This window comes from Callorhinus ursinus, unplaced genomic scaffold (assembly GCF_003265705.2).
Source record: "Callorhinus ursinus isolate GAN/ISIS: 27379988/994484 unplaced genomic scaffold, GSC_fseal_2.0 scaffold56, whole genome shotgun sequence".
NCBI classification, from domain to species: domain Eukaryota; kingdom Metazoa; phylum Chordata; class Mammalia; order Carnivora; family Otariidae; genus Callorhinus; species Callorhinus ursinus.
In genome coordinates, this window is record NW_027397118.1 from 5,110,458 (window position 1) to 5,124,620 (window position 14,163).

Sequence of the window (14,163 nt, forward strand, 5' to 3'; positions counted from 1 at the left end):
TCCCAGCCCGCTCCCCTAGCAGCGCTTCCCCAGTGGCAGGACACCAAGCCTCTGGGCTCTCAGGAAGACCACCCGCCTCCCTCTGCTCTCCTCCTCCTGGCCCTCAGGGCCACCCAGTTCTCCAGCAGGAAGATGGTGCTCAGCGGCAATCCTGTCCCAGAAGAACATGGCTCCTACGGATAAACAAGATGCTAGTTTACAGGAACCAGCAGAAAGGATGCTTTGCAATAGCTCCCAAACAGGATGAAGTGTATAGGAACAGAGTTTGTCATTCTGACAGAGAATCTTGGAATATTCGGGTTGGAAGCGGGGAGCGGTATTCCAGAGCTGGTTCAGGTTTCAGGGTCTTTTTTTTTTTAAAGCCACAGAGTTGTTTTCAAATGAAATTTGATACAGAAAGCCAATACATGAGAAAGACCAAAGCCAGGCTCTTCAGGCTGGGAGGCCAGGGGGCTCTACCTCAGACCCTGGGGTACTCCTGGGGCTCTACGGACCACTACTTGAGAACCACTCTGGTGAACCAGTCAGGTCATTTTGCTGATGGGAAAGAATCTTAAGGTCACAGAGCACTAGCGTAGAAGAGCCAAGACTTGAACTCACATCTCCTGCCTCCCATCCCTGGGCTTGCTCTTCTGTTCCAAGCATCCAGAAATAAAAAACACTCATTGCAAAAAGAAAGCCATAATTCTGATGGGTTTTTTTACATCCCTTTTTTCAAAATGGTGCACTTGTCTTCTCACATAGTCACTAGGATAGAATTGTTCAGCCATCAAATTTCAAGACCCTGTTTATCACTTTGTTGTGTTTAGCTAGGGGTCCACTGGGACCCTGGGCTCTTTTCCGTGGGATCATCTCCCTTGACTCTTATCCTCTCACTTTACTGTGCAGTCCTTTTGTAGCTGGCTCCCTGCAGAGCAGCTACCCACTAGAGTAGCCTTTCCCTGGTGTCTTCACAACCTCCTCCACCGCCTAAGATGCTGGACAGGCTGCAGGTGCCTGCAGATGTGGGAAGATGCTCCAGAGCATTCCCCAGGTCCAGAGGGAGCCAGAGGAGGCCAGGGAAGGAGCAGAGAGTCAGGTATTGGGTGTCTCTGGGTTTCACCCGCCTGCCTCCTTCTGGAAACAGCAGCTGGTTATTCTCCCCTGGGGAGTTGCTCCTCCCTGATTGCAGTCTGTGTAATTTTGGGCGGGGGTGGGGGGGCTGGAGCACCGGCTGTCTTGAGCCAGTCCCTCTGTTTTTTGGGCTTCAGTTTCTCTGCTTGTAAGCTGTATTCATTTCCTCGGGTTGCTGTAACACATCACCACACACCGGATGGTTAAAACCACAGAAATGTATTCTCTCACAGCTCTGGAGGCCAGAAGTCTGAACTCAACGTGTCCGCAGGACCACACTCCCTCTGAAGTTCTAGGGCGGGACCAGCGCAATGCCGGGCTCCTGGCTTCCGGTGGCAATCCTCGGGCTTCCTTGGTTTATCAAGGCATTGCTCCCATCTCTGCCTCCATCTTCACGTGGCCTTGTCCTTTCTGTGTGTGTCTGTGTCCAAATGCCCTTCTTCTCAGAAGGACACCAGTCATCGCATTAGGGCGCATCCCAATCCGGTAAGACCTCATCTTGACTTGATCACATCTGCAAAGACCCAGTTTCCAAACAAGCGCACATTCCCAGGTACCAGGGGTTAGGACATGAACGTATCTTTACAGGGGACGCGATTCAACCCCCGACATAAGTGGGTTATGTGCCTACTGGGTAGTGGCATCCCTGGATTTTGTGAGATAAATGTGTCAAGGACCGAACCAAATGACAACTTACCAGCGTCCTCCCCTCTCGGCCCATCATGCGACCCCACAGCCCCCTGCGTGCCCCCCCTAAAAGCAGGTTTCTAGTCCTTTGTGTTACTCTCTTCAGTGGTGGGGATGGGTCTGTCTCCTCCTTGTCTTCCCCCTGGGCACCTGGGGCCACTCCTGGGGGGTGAGCGAGCGGATGACAGGCCTTAAATCCATCTGGGAATCCTTTAGGTTTGCCCTCCACATAGACCTTGGACCCCATCCCTTCTCTGCCCCCACAATTCCTGCCTGGCCCCAGCTCCCCTTGACAACTCTGGCACCTCCTGTCATTGTGACAGAGAATCTTGGAATATCCCCATGCTCTCTCCACACTGCCACCAGAGAGAACTTTCCCAATGGAAATGGGTCATCTCACTCCCTGGCTCAGAGCCCACCCCGCTGGGTTGAGACCCCAGTGATCTTCCACGTATTTCTTTACCAGCCCCGGACCCCCATGGGACCTCAGCCTGGGGGCTGCTCACTGTCTCTCCCTCCACTGTGAGAGAGTCCCTCTGGGGCACAGCTCACCAGGCACTTGCCCTTGGTACCTAGAGGAGGGTGAGGCAGGGTTGGTGCCATGGGTGGCCGACCTCTGCAATCCCACGTGACCCCTACCTAGAAGGGCTTCAGGCTTGGTGTAAGACTCCGTTGTCACTGTGAGAATTCTCAATACTTTTCGAACAAGGGTCCCCTATTTTCATTTGGCACCAGGCCTTCTAAATCATGCAGCCTCTCCCCGAGTCTGGTAGATAGAAGGTGCTCAGGAGGTAATTGCTGAGTGGTGCCACAGGCACCCCTTGTCGGGGGAAGCAGATCTTGTGCCCTGCCCACCCCCCACCCCACCACCTCCAATCTCCTTCTGAGAGACTGGGCCTAGACCCTACCCGGGCTTAAGCCTAGAAGCACCTGCAGGGGAGGGAAGGGAGCGAGCAGGGCAGGACACAAAGCGAACCTGAATCCCCTGCCTCTGTCCCTGGCTCCCTGAAGATACCTCAGAAGGTGGGGCTGGGGGGCCTGGGGGGGGGTGACCGGCTGCTGGAACCTCCCTGATGTCCCCGCGGGCCCCTCAGGAGCCCACACGACGAACTCACTCCTGCAGGGCACAGCGGGATGGCCAGGTGCGCGCATGCGCGACCAGCACTAGGCGGGGCCTCCCGCTCCCTGGGCCCAGTTCATCCCAGATTGGGGTGCAGCCCCCCGCCCGTGAGCTCATTCTTTAATGATCCCATTCGTTAACCTGAACCCCAGGCTGAGACGTCAGCCCCTTTCTCTCCTAATCATGGCCAGGAGAAAGCCCCCCCCCCCCCCCCGGAAACCCACCTCCCTCTTGGCAATCTCGGATTTCTACGGAGGGAGCCGCCTCCGCTGGGCAACGTGACTTAGCTAGGATTTGATGACATGCTCTTTTCTTGGTTGTTTTGTCTTCTTATGGACCTGATATTGTTTCATTCTTTCCCCCCCCATTTATGTGGGTGACATAAATATTCCTTATTCAATTAAAAGGCTTACGTTAGGCAAAGGGAATCTTTGTAAATTGTAGCAAGGTGGGGGAGGATATGGCAGGCATTGTGGGGGACCCTGAGGGAAAGGGGACGCTTCTGAACTCTGGTCCCGGCCCTCACCCAGAGTGGACACTGAGGCTCAGAGCAGGGAGGAGACATGTCTGGAGTCCCACCTTGGGTGGTGACCCCAGTGCTCTCCCCCAGCTGACCATTCAAGCCTTACCGTCTGGTTCCTGACGAATCAAAGGCGGGGCTGCCACTTTCCTCCCAGAAACCCCCTTCCACCAAGTCCCTTGGGCCCCCCCCCCGCTCCCGACATCGGGGCTCCTTGGCCCATTTAAAAACCCAGGCTGCAGGCGAATCCTCCTTAGCAATCCTCAAACAAGCAAATCTGGAGACTGGAAATCATGTTTCTGCTTTGAAAACTGCCACCGACTACCTTCCCCACCTTCTGCTCAGTGAATCTTCACAGGCCGTGTTTTAAATACTTTCTCCTTTTGCTGTGATCAAAGGACTTGCTTGTTCCCCTGATAGGTGACAAAAGATGTCAGAAAGACTAATGAGAGAATGTGGTTGCCGCCCCCCTTCCTTTCTCCCAGAAGAAGGGGGATAACAGGGCAGAGCTTCTTGGGCTGGGTGGTTAGGGTTGCGTTTAGGATTTAAGCAGGGGAGAGATAAGGGTAGAGGCTAGACCAGGGATGGAGGAGGGGGCCTCAGGGGCCAGTGGTTGACATCAGTTGGGTGGGCCTCCCAGGATGCATTTCCCCCTCTGGGCAGAGCATCCCAATTTTGCTTTGGAATAACCACCCTGCCTCCACCAGCGTCGGCTCAGGAGGCGTGTCTCCAGCCCCAGCTAGGGGCTGTGTGTGTGACTCAGACCTGGCCCAGTGGAGTCTTATATTCTTTTGGCCCCGAGGTGGGTACGTGAGCCAATCAGAACCACGGAGAAGCAATCTTGGGGCTCCAGTGCGACTGAGTGCTAGGAAGGAGGACAAAAATTCCAACTGTCCTCTTGCTGCTTCCGGTGGGCAATGTGACCTAGCTAGGATTTGATGACATGTTTTTTTCTTGGTTCTTTGCATGGGGATGCAAGCCTGGAGCTGCCGGGGAGCTTGCCCAAGAGGCACTAAGGAAATAGAGCCAAAAAATGGAGGGAGAAATGGTGCACTGAGTGCTGATGATCTTAAGCACCTAGATCAAACCACACCTGCGTATGGACGCAGGAAACACCCTTTTTTGCTTCAACTGCTGAGGTTCTCTTTCACTGTGACAAAAGATGACCATTTCATGATCATCTGTTAACACCTGAATATGTGTCCTCAGGCGCCTCACTCCCTACCCTGACCCCTCCCTATCCCCAAGGACCTGACAAATACGATTTCTTCCGTCACATTTCTAGGCATAATTTCAGCTCCTTCCAGGTTCATCACATACTAACACCGGAAGAGTCTCTGTTGGAGGGCACAAGTTCAGATGGAGAAACTGAGGCTCACTCAAGTGCATACCACATAGAGAGTTCCTAAGATTAGTCACACCTCTGGAGTCGTCTCTGCCCGGGTACCCTCCCACCAAAGAGACAGCCTAGAGGAATGGATCAAAAGCCCTCACAGCCCTGTGACTCCTGCAACTTATATCACTCTCTCTGAACTTAAGTGTCCCATTTTATAGGTTCAGGGACTGAGGCAGCAGGGACAAGGAATGTGTGATATTCCTACTCTCATCTCCTTATCTTGACACACACTCATCACTTAACCTTACGGCAAGGAGAGAAGCAGACGGAGCACTGCCAACATTGATTGTGCTCCTGGATCCAGCCATGCCCAAAGGCCCTAGAACTATCTCTTGGACCTTTCAAGAGCCAAGAAGTCCTCCTTCAAGATTTATTTCAGGATCTTGTCACTTACAACCAAAAGAGTCCTGATTATATAGCTGTATTCAAATCTCTGAGGGGCCATATGCCATGGGACAAAGGGAACAACTATGCCCAGCCAGCCCCAGAAGTCAGGAAGAAGACCTGTCATAGAAAGTTCAGGCATTCCAAGGTCTTCCCCAGTTATCTAGGCGGGTTGGGAGCCCCTGGAAGCAGTGGGAGGGGAGGCCGGCCATGTGGAGACTTGGGGGAAACCAACATGCATGGGTTGGGCACAAATACCGGGACGAGGTGCCCTTGGGAGAGGGCCTGGTCTTCCGGGAACTGGGACCATAGATGCCCCAGACCAATGGTTCTCAAAGTGTGGTCTCTGGACCAGCATCAGGGTCACCTGGGAACTTGGAAATGCATCATCTCAGGCTCTGCCTCAGACCTACTGAATCAGAAACCGGGTGTAGGACCAGCATGCTGTGTTTTCACAAGCCTTCCAGGTGATTCTGATGCTGCATAAAGCTTGAGCACCACGGGCTTAGACATTTAGATAAATTAACTATACTCGGTGAGTAGAGGAAAGTATTTACTATTAAGAAGAGATGTGGGGAGCCCAGAGCCCAGCTCTTGATCTTTCCTGTTCAGAAGTGTCTCAGGGACCTTCAGCAGCTCCGGAAGCTGGTACAGGCTCATCTGCCTCAGGCCCCTTCTGAGCACCCCGTACAGCAGCCTGCCAGGACTGACCCAGAGAGGAGGCAGGGCCCACAGGGCATGAGTGCGGGCGGAGGTTGACCAGGTGAACCTTAACCCGACACGCTGGGATCATACACTAGTCATATCCCTGACTGCAGCCCTGTCCCTACCTCAAGTTCAGAAACCGCCTCCAGGTAGTCAGGATAAGGCTGCATTTTGCAGCAGTAACAAACTAATCTGACATCTTAGTGGCTTAACACATGGCACGTTCCTTTCCTGTTCTCATGAAGCCCAGAGCAAGTTGGGACGCTTTCCAGGACAACACAGTGTCTCAGCAGAACAAGCTGCTTGGCTCTTGCAGCTCGGCTATCTCAAGACAAGCCTTCAGGGGCACAGAGAACTGCAAAGAAACGCAAGGGCTCTTACCATTTCCACCCACGTCACTCCCACTTGTAGTCTACTGGCTAAAACTAGCCTTGTGGTCCCAACTAGCTTCGAGGGGGCTGGGACACACGGGAAGCATGTGGAGAGTTGGTGATCGATAGAAATCTCTGCTACCTACCTGTTGGACACCCCCAGCAACCACCCACTCCGCCACCACCCATGGGATCCCTCATTTCCTCAAAAACACCTACTGAGGATTGACGGAGCCAGGTACTGTGAGCAGCATGGGATATGGGTGGACATAAACAGGACAGACGTGGTCTTAGTCCTTCAGAAGATGATGCATGGAGGGTGGGGTGCTGGAAGATCAGACAGATCCTCCTGAACGTTCCCCAGACACCCGTTTCTATGCCACCATCCTTCCTGACTCACCAACTAAGTTTAGTCAGCTTTCAACCCTTGACTGAGGCTCAGTTATGCCATCTGTACAATGGGCATAATAAATGAACTGAAGTCATCCAATAATAATGATAAGAGTGACTCTCAGGGGGACGCCTGGGTGGCTCAGTCGGTTAAGCGGCTGCCTTCGGCCCGGGTCATGATCCCAGGGTCCTAGGATCAAGTCCCACATCGGGCTCCTTGCTCAGCAGGGAGGCTGCTTCTCCCTCTCTCTCTCCCTCTGCTTGTGCTGTCTGTCTAATAAATAAAATCTTAAAAAAAAAAAAAAAAGAGGGACTCTCAAATTGGTGACACCTCACAACCCCAGGCAATGGGGCCGGGATTCAAATGCCATCTGTCTGATTCCCGTCTTCAAGTCCCCTGAGTGGTCCTTCCTCTTCCTCCCCGGGTGAGTGGCCCCTGCGGAGTCTCCCTCAAACTTTTTTTCTTCTTTTAAAGTAGGCTCCATGCCCAGTGTGGAGCCCAACATGGGGCCTGCACTCACAATCCTGAAATCAAGACCCGAGCTGAAATCAAGAGTCAGGCCCTTAACCAACTGAGCCACCCAGGCACCCCTAAACCTTTTAAGCTTTCTATAAGAATGAAGATCTGACAGCCCAGCCTCCCTGCCACAGCCAACATTAACCAGGCCTGGCTTCCAGCCAGCGTAGTCCCCTGAAGACAACTTGAGCCAGCCCAGCCTGATCTCCGAGGCATCCTAGGAACTGGCTCCCGGCTCAGGTCATTCCAGGAGGACCAGAGCGGCCCGCCTGCCACCGGGGATGCGGACAGGGCCCGCTCCAAGCCCCTCACCTCCCGCCCCCCTTTCTCCAGACTTAGATGTCGTTGAAAAGCTTACCACGGGACCCAGCGAGGCCACAACTGCCACCATTAGAAATCTGATCCCGAGTCGCTGATTAAAACCAGGAGGGGGTTTTAATCAGCCGGGACCATATGCTATTTAACTGAAGATGAAAGTACCAATGATAAGCATCATCTCGGAAAGGATGTCGTTAAAGGAAGAGCAGAACAGTGAGTGGTATCTTTTATCATTACAGCAGCCCCTCGCCAAGCTCTCGTTAGGGGCCTGGAGGCCCATCTGGGCCTGTCTTTATTATGCAGCGCTTACAGTTTCATTGTGTTTGAGATGGCTCCCGAGCCCACGCCACGCTTAACTTCTAAATATACAATTAATGCCTATTAATTATAGTTTTCAAACCCGCAAAATGATCCTTCATTAACTTAATCGCCTCTTCTATTTTATCAGGAAATTGTATTCTGGCTTTCCATCATCTTCGCATCTGAAGCCCCCCAGGGGCGGGTGGTACATGATGCTTGGCTGACTGGCGAGGGGAAAGCCTGCCTGTCCTCTGGCCATCTCGACACCCCGCTCCGCATACCACCCTCTGCCACGAGATGGGAAGCCACGGAGCCGGGTCAAGCAGGATCCCAGGTCATATGGAATCAGATTGACATCAATGTGGGGGGGGTGGGGGATAGAGAGCCTTACCTTCCTCATCTGTAAAATGGACATGACAGAAAGCCTCCCCCCACAAAGTTGCCGTGAGGATTACGTAGGCAAGGCTTTGCCTCCAGGGGGATTTTGGCACCGTGGCATCGCAGAGAGCCCAGAGCAAGGAACAGGCTGCTTCTTCATCCCAGCTCTGTGCATCCCCGAGCCCGTCTAGACTCTCCTAAAACCCTATTCCAGCTTTCTGTACATTTAAAGCATCTCTACACTTCTCTCCTTCTGTTTCCACAGCTTTATTTTAAGCCCTGTCACCTCATCTCATTTGTGCCTTAGTTTACAGCTAAGCAGGGAAGACAAGTAGGTGCGCTATGAGGGATGTGTGGGAAAGCCTACGAGGGGCATCTGCCCCAGGCTTGGGGGTCAGGGAGGTCTTCTTGGAGGAACTGGTCTCGAAGGAGGCCTGGGCAGCACAGACCCACGGCCCCCTGCTGTTTCGACATGGCCGTTGGGGTCAGTCCCACAAGCACAGATTCACACCGCCACCACCCCACCTCCCCGAGCAGAATCACATCCCATGCTGTGCCCAGTCTTCCTGCAAGGGCCCCGGGCCTTCTCCAGGCCTGCAGGGGCCTGCTTGCCAGCATACAGCCTGCCAGTGGGCCCTTGTCCTGAGGTCGATGGGGTGGGTTTGAAGCAGGGTCCGAAGGGTGACCTTCTGGGTGGGAAGTGGCAAGGTCAGCCTCGTCCGCACTGTGGGGGCTGACAGGAGACGCGAGGCTGGGAGAGGAGCTAACCAGGCCAGGGGACAGCTGACAGGCCTCCCCGCCTGGCTCGGTGCCGTTGGGACGGAGGGCCTAGGTACAGGTGAACTCTCTTTAGGATGGAGAACCAACAAGTCTCAGCGATTGGATGAGGGGTGTGGAAGAAGAAGGAGTTGAGAACCCCCAGGCTTCTGGCTTGGGCTACTTGGTGGATTGTATCACCCTTTACTAAGCTTGAAACATGTTTTGGGGTAGGATGGTGGCTTTGTTTGGGGCCGTGCAGTTGGAGCCCCTTATTAACAGCCTAGAGACGGTCATCAAGGCCATGGCCGTGGATGAGATCCCAGGAAGTGAGGCCATGGAGAAGAAAGGGGGCCAAGATCAGGACTGCAGCAATGCTGCCATTTTAAAAACTTTTTATTTTGCCAATACTTAAGATTCTGCAGAGACAGTACAGAGAGGTCCCATGTACCCAGTTTCAACACAGCAATTTTTTTTAAATTTTTTATTGTTATGTTAATCACCATATATTACATCATTTGTTTTTGATGTAGTGTTCCATGAGTCATTGTTTGTGCATAACACCCAGTGATCCATGCAGAACGTGCCCTCTTTAATACCCATCACCAGGCTAACCCAACCCCCCACCCCCATCCCCTCTAGAAACCTCAGTTTGTTTTTCAGAGTCCATCGTCTCTCATGGTTTGTCTCCCCCTCTGACTTACTCCCCTTCATTCTTCCTCTCCTGCTATCTTCTTCTTTTACTTTTTTCTCAAAATACATTGCATTATTTGTTTCAGAGGTACAGATCTGTGATTCAACAGTCTTGCACAATTCACAGCGCTCACCATAGCACATACCCTCCCCAAGGTCTATCACCCAGCCACCCCATCCCTCCCATCCCCCACCACTCCAGCAACCCTCAGTTTGTTTCCTGAGATTAAGAATTCCTCATATCAGTGAGGTCATATGATACATGTCTTTCTCTGATTGACTTATTTCACTCAGCATAACACCCTCCAGTTCCATCCACGTCGTTGCAAATGGCAAGATCTCATTCCTTTTGATGGCTGCATAATATTCCATTGTGTATATATACCACACCTTCTTTATCCATTCATCTGTCGATGGACATCTTGGCTCTTTCCACAGTTTGGCTATTGTGGACATTGCTCAATGCAGCAATTTTTAAAGGAGGATTCAGCAAAGCCTCCTGCTAAATGTGGTCCAGAGGGGCTAGAGAATGTCCAGTAGGGCTTGGTGTCAAGAAAGTCATTTCACTGAGGAGTCAGTTCGGTTGCAAGAGAAAGTGGTTTGAACAAGTGAAAAGCTGGTTTCTTCCTCGTTGAAAAGTCTAAATGTGGGTGTCCAGGTCTGCAATAGCAGTCCTGTTCCTTGGGGGCACAGGCTTCTTCCAGCCACTCCACCATCTCTAGGCATTGTCCCTGTCCTCACAGCCCAAAGCAGTGGCTAGAATTCCAGCTATCACGTCTGCTTTCCAGGCAGCAGAATGGAAAAGGGGATGGAGGAGAAAAGGGACAATGGGAATAAACAAGCTAGCTTTTAAAAAAGATTCCCTGAGCTGCCATATGACACCTCCTTTCCTTCTGACTAGAATTTGGTGACAAAACTGAGTTGCGAAAGAGCCTGAGAACCGTAGTCTTCATTCTTGAACTGAAAAACCAGAGGTTCTATTACCAGGAAGAAAGAGAGAACGCATACAGGGGAGCAACAACCAGCCTGTGCCCAGAATCCAAGAGTGGAGGGAGAATGTGAAAGGGAGAGAATATGGTACCATCATGAAACACAGCCAAGACGTCAAGAAAGGTAGCCACTGAAATGCCCATGGATTGGGTTTAGGAACAGAAAAGGCAACGGCAACCTGGTGAGGATAATGACAATTGTCCCTCTGACTCCAGAGCCCTTGACCCTGAGTTCTCTACTTTCCCCAGAGGTGGCTTTTGTCAGGTGGTGGGGCGGAAAGACAGAGGTGATTGCCTTGAAGGTGCTGTATAGAGAGTGGTGGCGATCCAGACCAGGGGCTACTGCAGAGCAAGCAGGAAGTAGAGACAAAGGCGTGAAAGGACACTGGTGTGTGGGGAAGAACCAAAGGGAACTGTGAGAAGGCCAGGAGTGAGGACAGGGGGAGGTGGCAGTTTTTGTGGCTTCTGAGGTGGGGCACTTCCGGCCCCACAGTGAGGCCCGGGAGTGGGAGCTGGCCGGCTAAAGAAGAGGAAAAAAAGGAGGTCTTTGGGGGGGGGGGGGGACGTGTGGTTACAAAATGGGGGGGTGCCCACTTGGGTGCTGAAATCCACCACGATGCTGCCAAGATGTCAGATAAAGGCAGACACTGAGTTCCCTTGGCGCAAACCCAGGTGCCTCCAACGCCACCCCAACACTTTCACATTCTTACGGCCACTGGGACACCTGCCCCGAACCTTGAATGTTTGCCCGTGGATCCCCAGGACAATGTCCCAATCCCTCTCCTCTTCCTCAAAGGCCGGCCCCCTGTGATCACCCGGCATGGACCAGGAAACCCCCAGGAACAGACGATGCCAGTGCCCTGACACCCCACGTAAAGCATTTCTGTGTCCACCAGTCCATTTCCCAACTGCCAGCACCACCGAGGCTTTGTGGAAGGTCTGTCCGCACACCAGAGCTTGCTCTGCCTCCAGGCGGGAGCAGCCGACTAATGGCTGACAGCAAGGGGTGGATAAATGCCCCGGCTCCCTGGCTGTGGCGGTGCGTAACTCTGAGGGGTGTTCTACATGGGCTCCCGGGGTTCCCAGCAGGATTAAGCCCCCACTGTCCACACTGCTCGGCTTCCCTGTCCCACTTCCTCAGTGCCCTACTGGCAATTCCCAGGATCACTTCGGAAGAAACGACTTGATCTCAAATCTTCACCTCAAGGAGCTTCTCCTGAGAAAAGCCAAGCAGCTGGAGTGCCCATGCTGAGCAGCTGCCAGGTACTGTACGAGTGGTACTCAGTGACATCCTCTGGGACCGGGCCTCCCTGTCTCTGCTCTGCGGTCCTCGGGCCCCTTGCAAGATGGCTGCCACCATGACGTCTCGCAAGCCCGTCCACAGACTTCCCTTCGAGTCCCATTGGCCAGAATAGGATCACATGACGTTTCCCGAGCCAATCACTGGCAAAGGGAATAGCTTTGCCAAGGTGGCTTAGACCAATGACAAAAGTGACACAGAAGGCCTCCTACTTCTGTGAAAGTGTTGAAGAAAGAGGAGAAAGAGGAAGAGGGGAGAAGAAAAAAAGAACAAAAAGAACCAAAATTTGTAATGCCCAAAGAACAACTTTATGAGCTCAAATATTCATATTTGTCTATGATATAAATATTAAGACGTGAAATAGTGAAAAGACGGAACTGGTTGATCCTGCATGCCCTCCCTTCCTTCCTTCCTTCCTTCCTTCCTTCCTTCCTTCCTTCCTTCCTTCTTCCCTCCCTCCCTCCCTCCTTCTCTCCTGCCTGCCTGCCTGCCTGCCTGCCTGCATATATTGAGTGTTTACTATGCCCTTGCCCTCAAGGAGCTCAGAGGCTACTTGCTGGGGGTCGGGGTGGGCAGACAAGAAAAGCACAGAAAACTGAGTGTGCAAAGGACAGGGTGTCAGAGGCATAACCTATGGATCCCCTGATTCAGCTGTCTCTTCACCCGGTACACACCTGCCCCCCCCGCCACAGCCATCCAGGATCATGCCTGCCCTACACAGCCACTCTCCTCCAGGAAGCCTTTCCCGATTTCCCTCGGTGTCCAGGATCTACCCCGTCCCTGCGCCCCCTGGGACCTTGGACGGACCAGGCGCTGGGCTGACACTGCCTTGGCTGCCTCTGAAGTGCCCTTATGTCCATTTGTCCTATCTTCCCCATTAAGGGTGAGGGCTCCAAGAGGGAGGGGGCTGTGTCCCCAGAGCTGACCCACAGCCTAGGCAGACCTGCCCTGCCCAGGCCCAACCTGCTTCTGGACTCCTCTCCCTGTCTCTCCCATCAATTTCTTATTTAATAAAAATCAATTTCTGCCCCGTTTTTGCCATGTACATAAAAGACTATGGCATCAATTAGCCTTCGCTCTCTCTCTCTCCCCCTCTCTTTTTCTTCCTCGTCTTTTTTGGAAACCTCTTTGTAGGGAAAATCTCATATTTCAGCAATTTGCATTATCCACACACTCAGCTTTGAAGTTCTAAGTTATGGTAAGAAAAGGACCCACTTATCTGCCCATAAAAAATGTTCAAAGCTTATAAATTCCCTGAAACAGATGTACATTATCATTGGATTTGCCTTTCTTTTTGCTAGAGCATGCCTAATAGAGTTTGGCCGCCCCCTGGCCCCCTTCCCCCGCCCCGTTAGCATCTTGTCTCCACAGAAGCCCGCTCCCCACTGGGCCAGACTGACTTCAAAGGTCCCAGGCTGTCTGTTAGAAGCAAAGCACAAAGTGGGAACATAGGGGCCTTTTAAATCCCCCGCGTTTAAGTCAATATCATGCCTCCCTTCTTTCCCCTCTTCTGGTGGAGGGACATAAGTCAGCCATTCCTTTTCTGCCTTCACGAGCGCCAATTCAGCAATTACGAGAGAGAGAGAGAGAGAGAGAGAGAGAGAGAGAGAGGAAATTGAGGCCTCTTTCTCCCTCAGCCTCTGTCTTTGCCCTCTTCTTCTTTCCAACTTCACTTTCTGTTCCTCCCCCCACTTAAGAAGATATTGCTCAACAGCAAGGAAGGTATCACTGACCCTCGGTGTAGACAAACAAGTGGATCCTTAGCACTTTTGTGGGCAAGAGTGTCACACGCGGCTTCTGTCCGACAGGCTGCCATTGTGTCTTATGATGAGAGCCCCCTCTCCAGGCGACAGTTTACAATCTCCCCTACGTGACCAGAGAGTCACACCCTAACCGCCCTCCCCGCCCTGACCTTCCAACTTTTTGATGTGTCCTCAGAGTAACGAGCAAACTCTCCATGGTGACCCTCCCAGGCCCTGCCCTCCCTGGGCCTCCCTCTTGCTGTCTGCATTCAGCCTCACTGGCTTCCATCAGTTCATCCAATGGCCCACCTTTTCTCCCACCCCAGGGCCTTTGCACAAGCTGTTTCCTCTATCTTTTCACCTTTCCTCCTTAGCCTTGAGGTCTCCACTTGAATGTGGCTTCCTGGAGAGGCCTTCTCCAGCCCTGGTCTCAATCATGTCTCCTCTGTTATTCGCTCACACAGCCCCCCCGGAAATGATCACA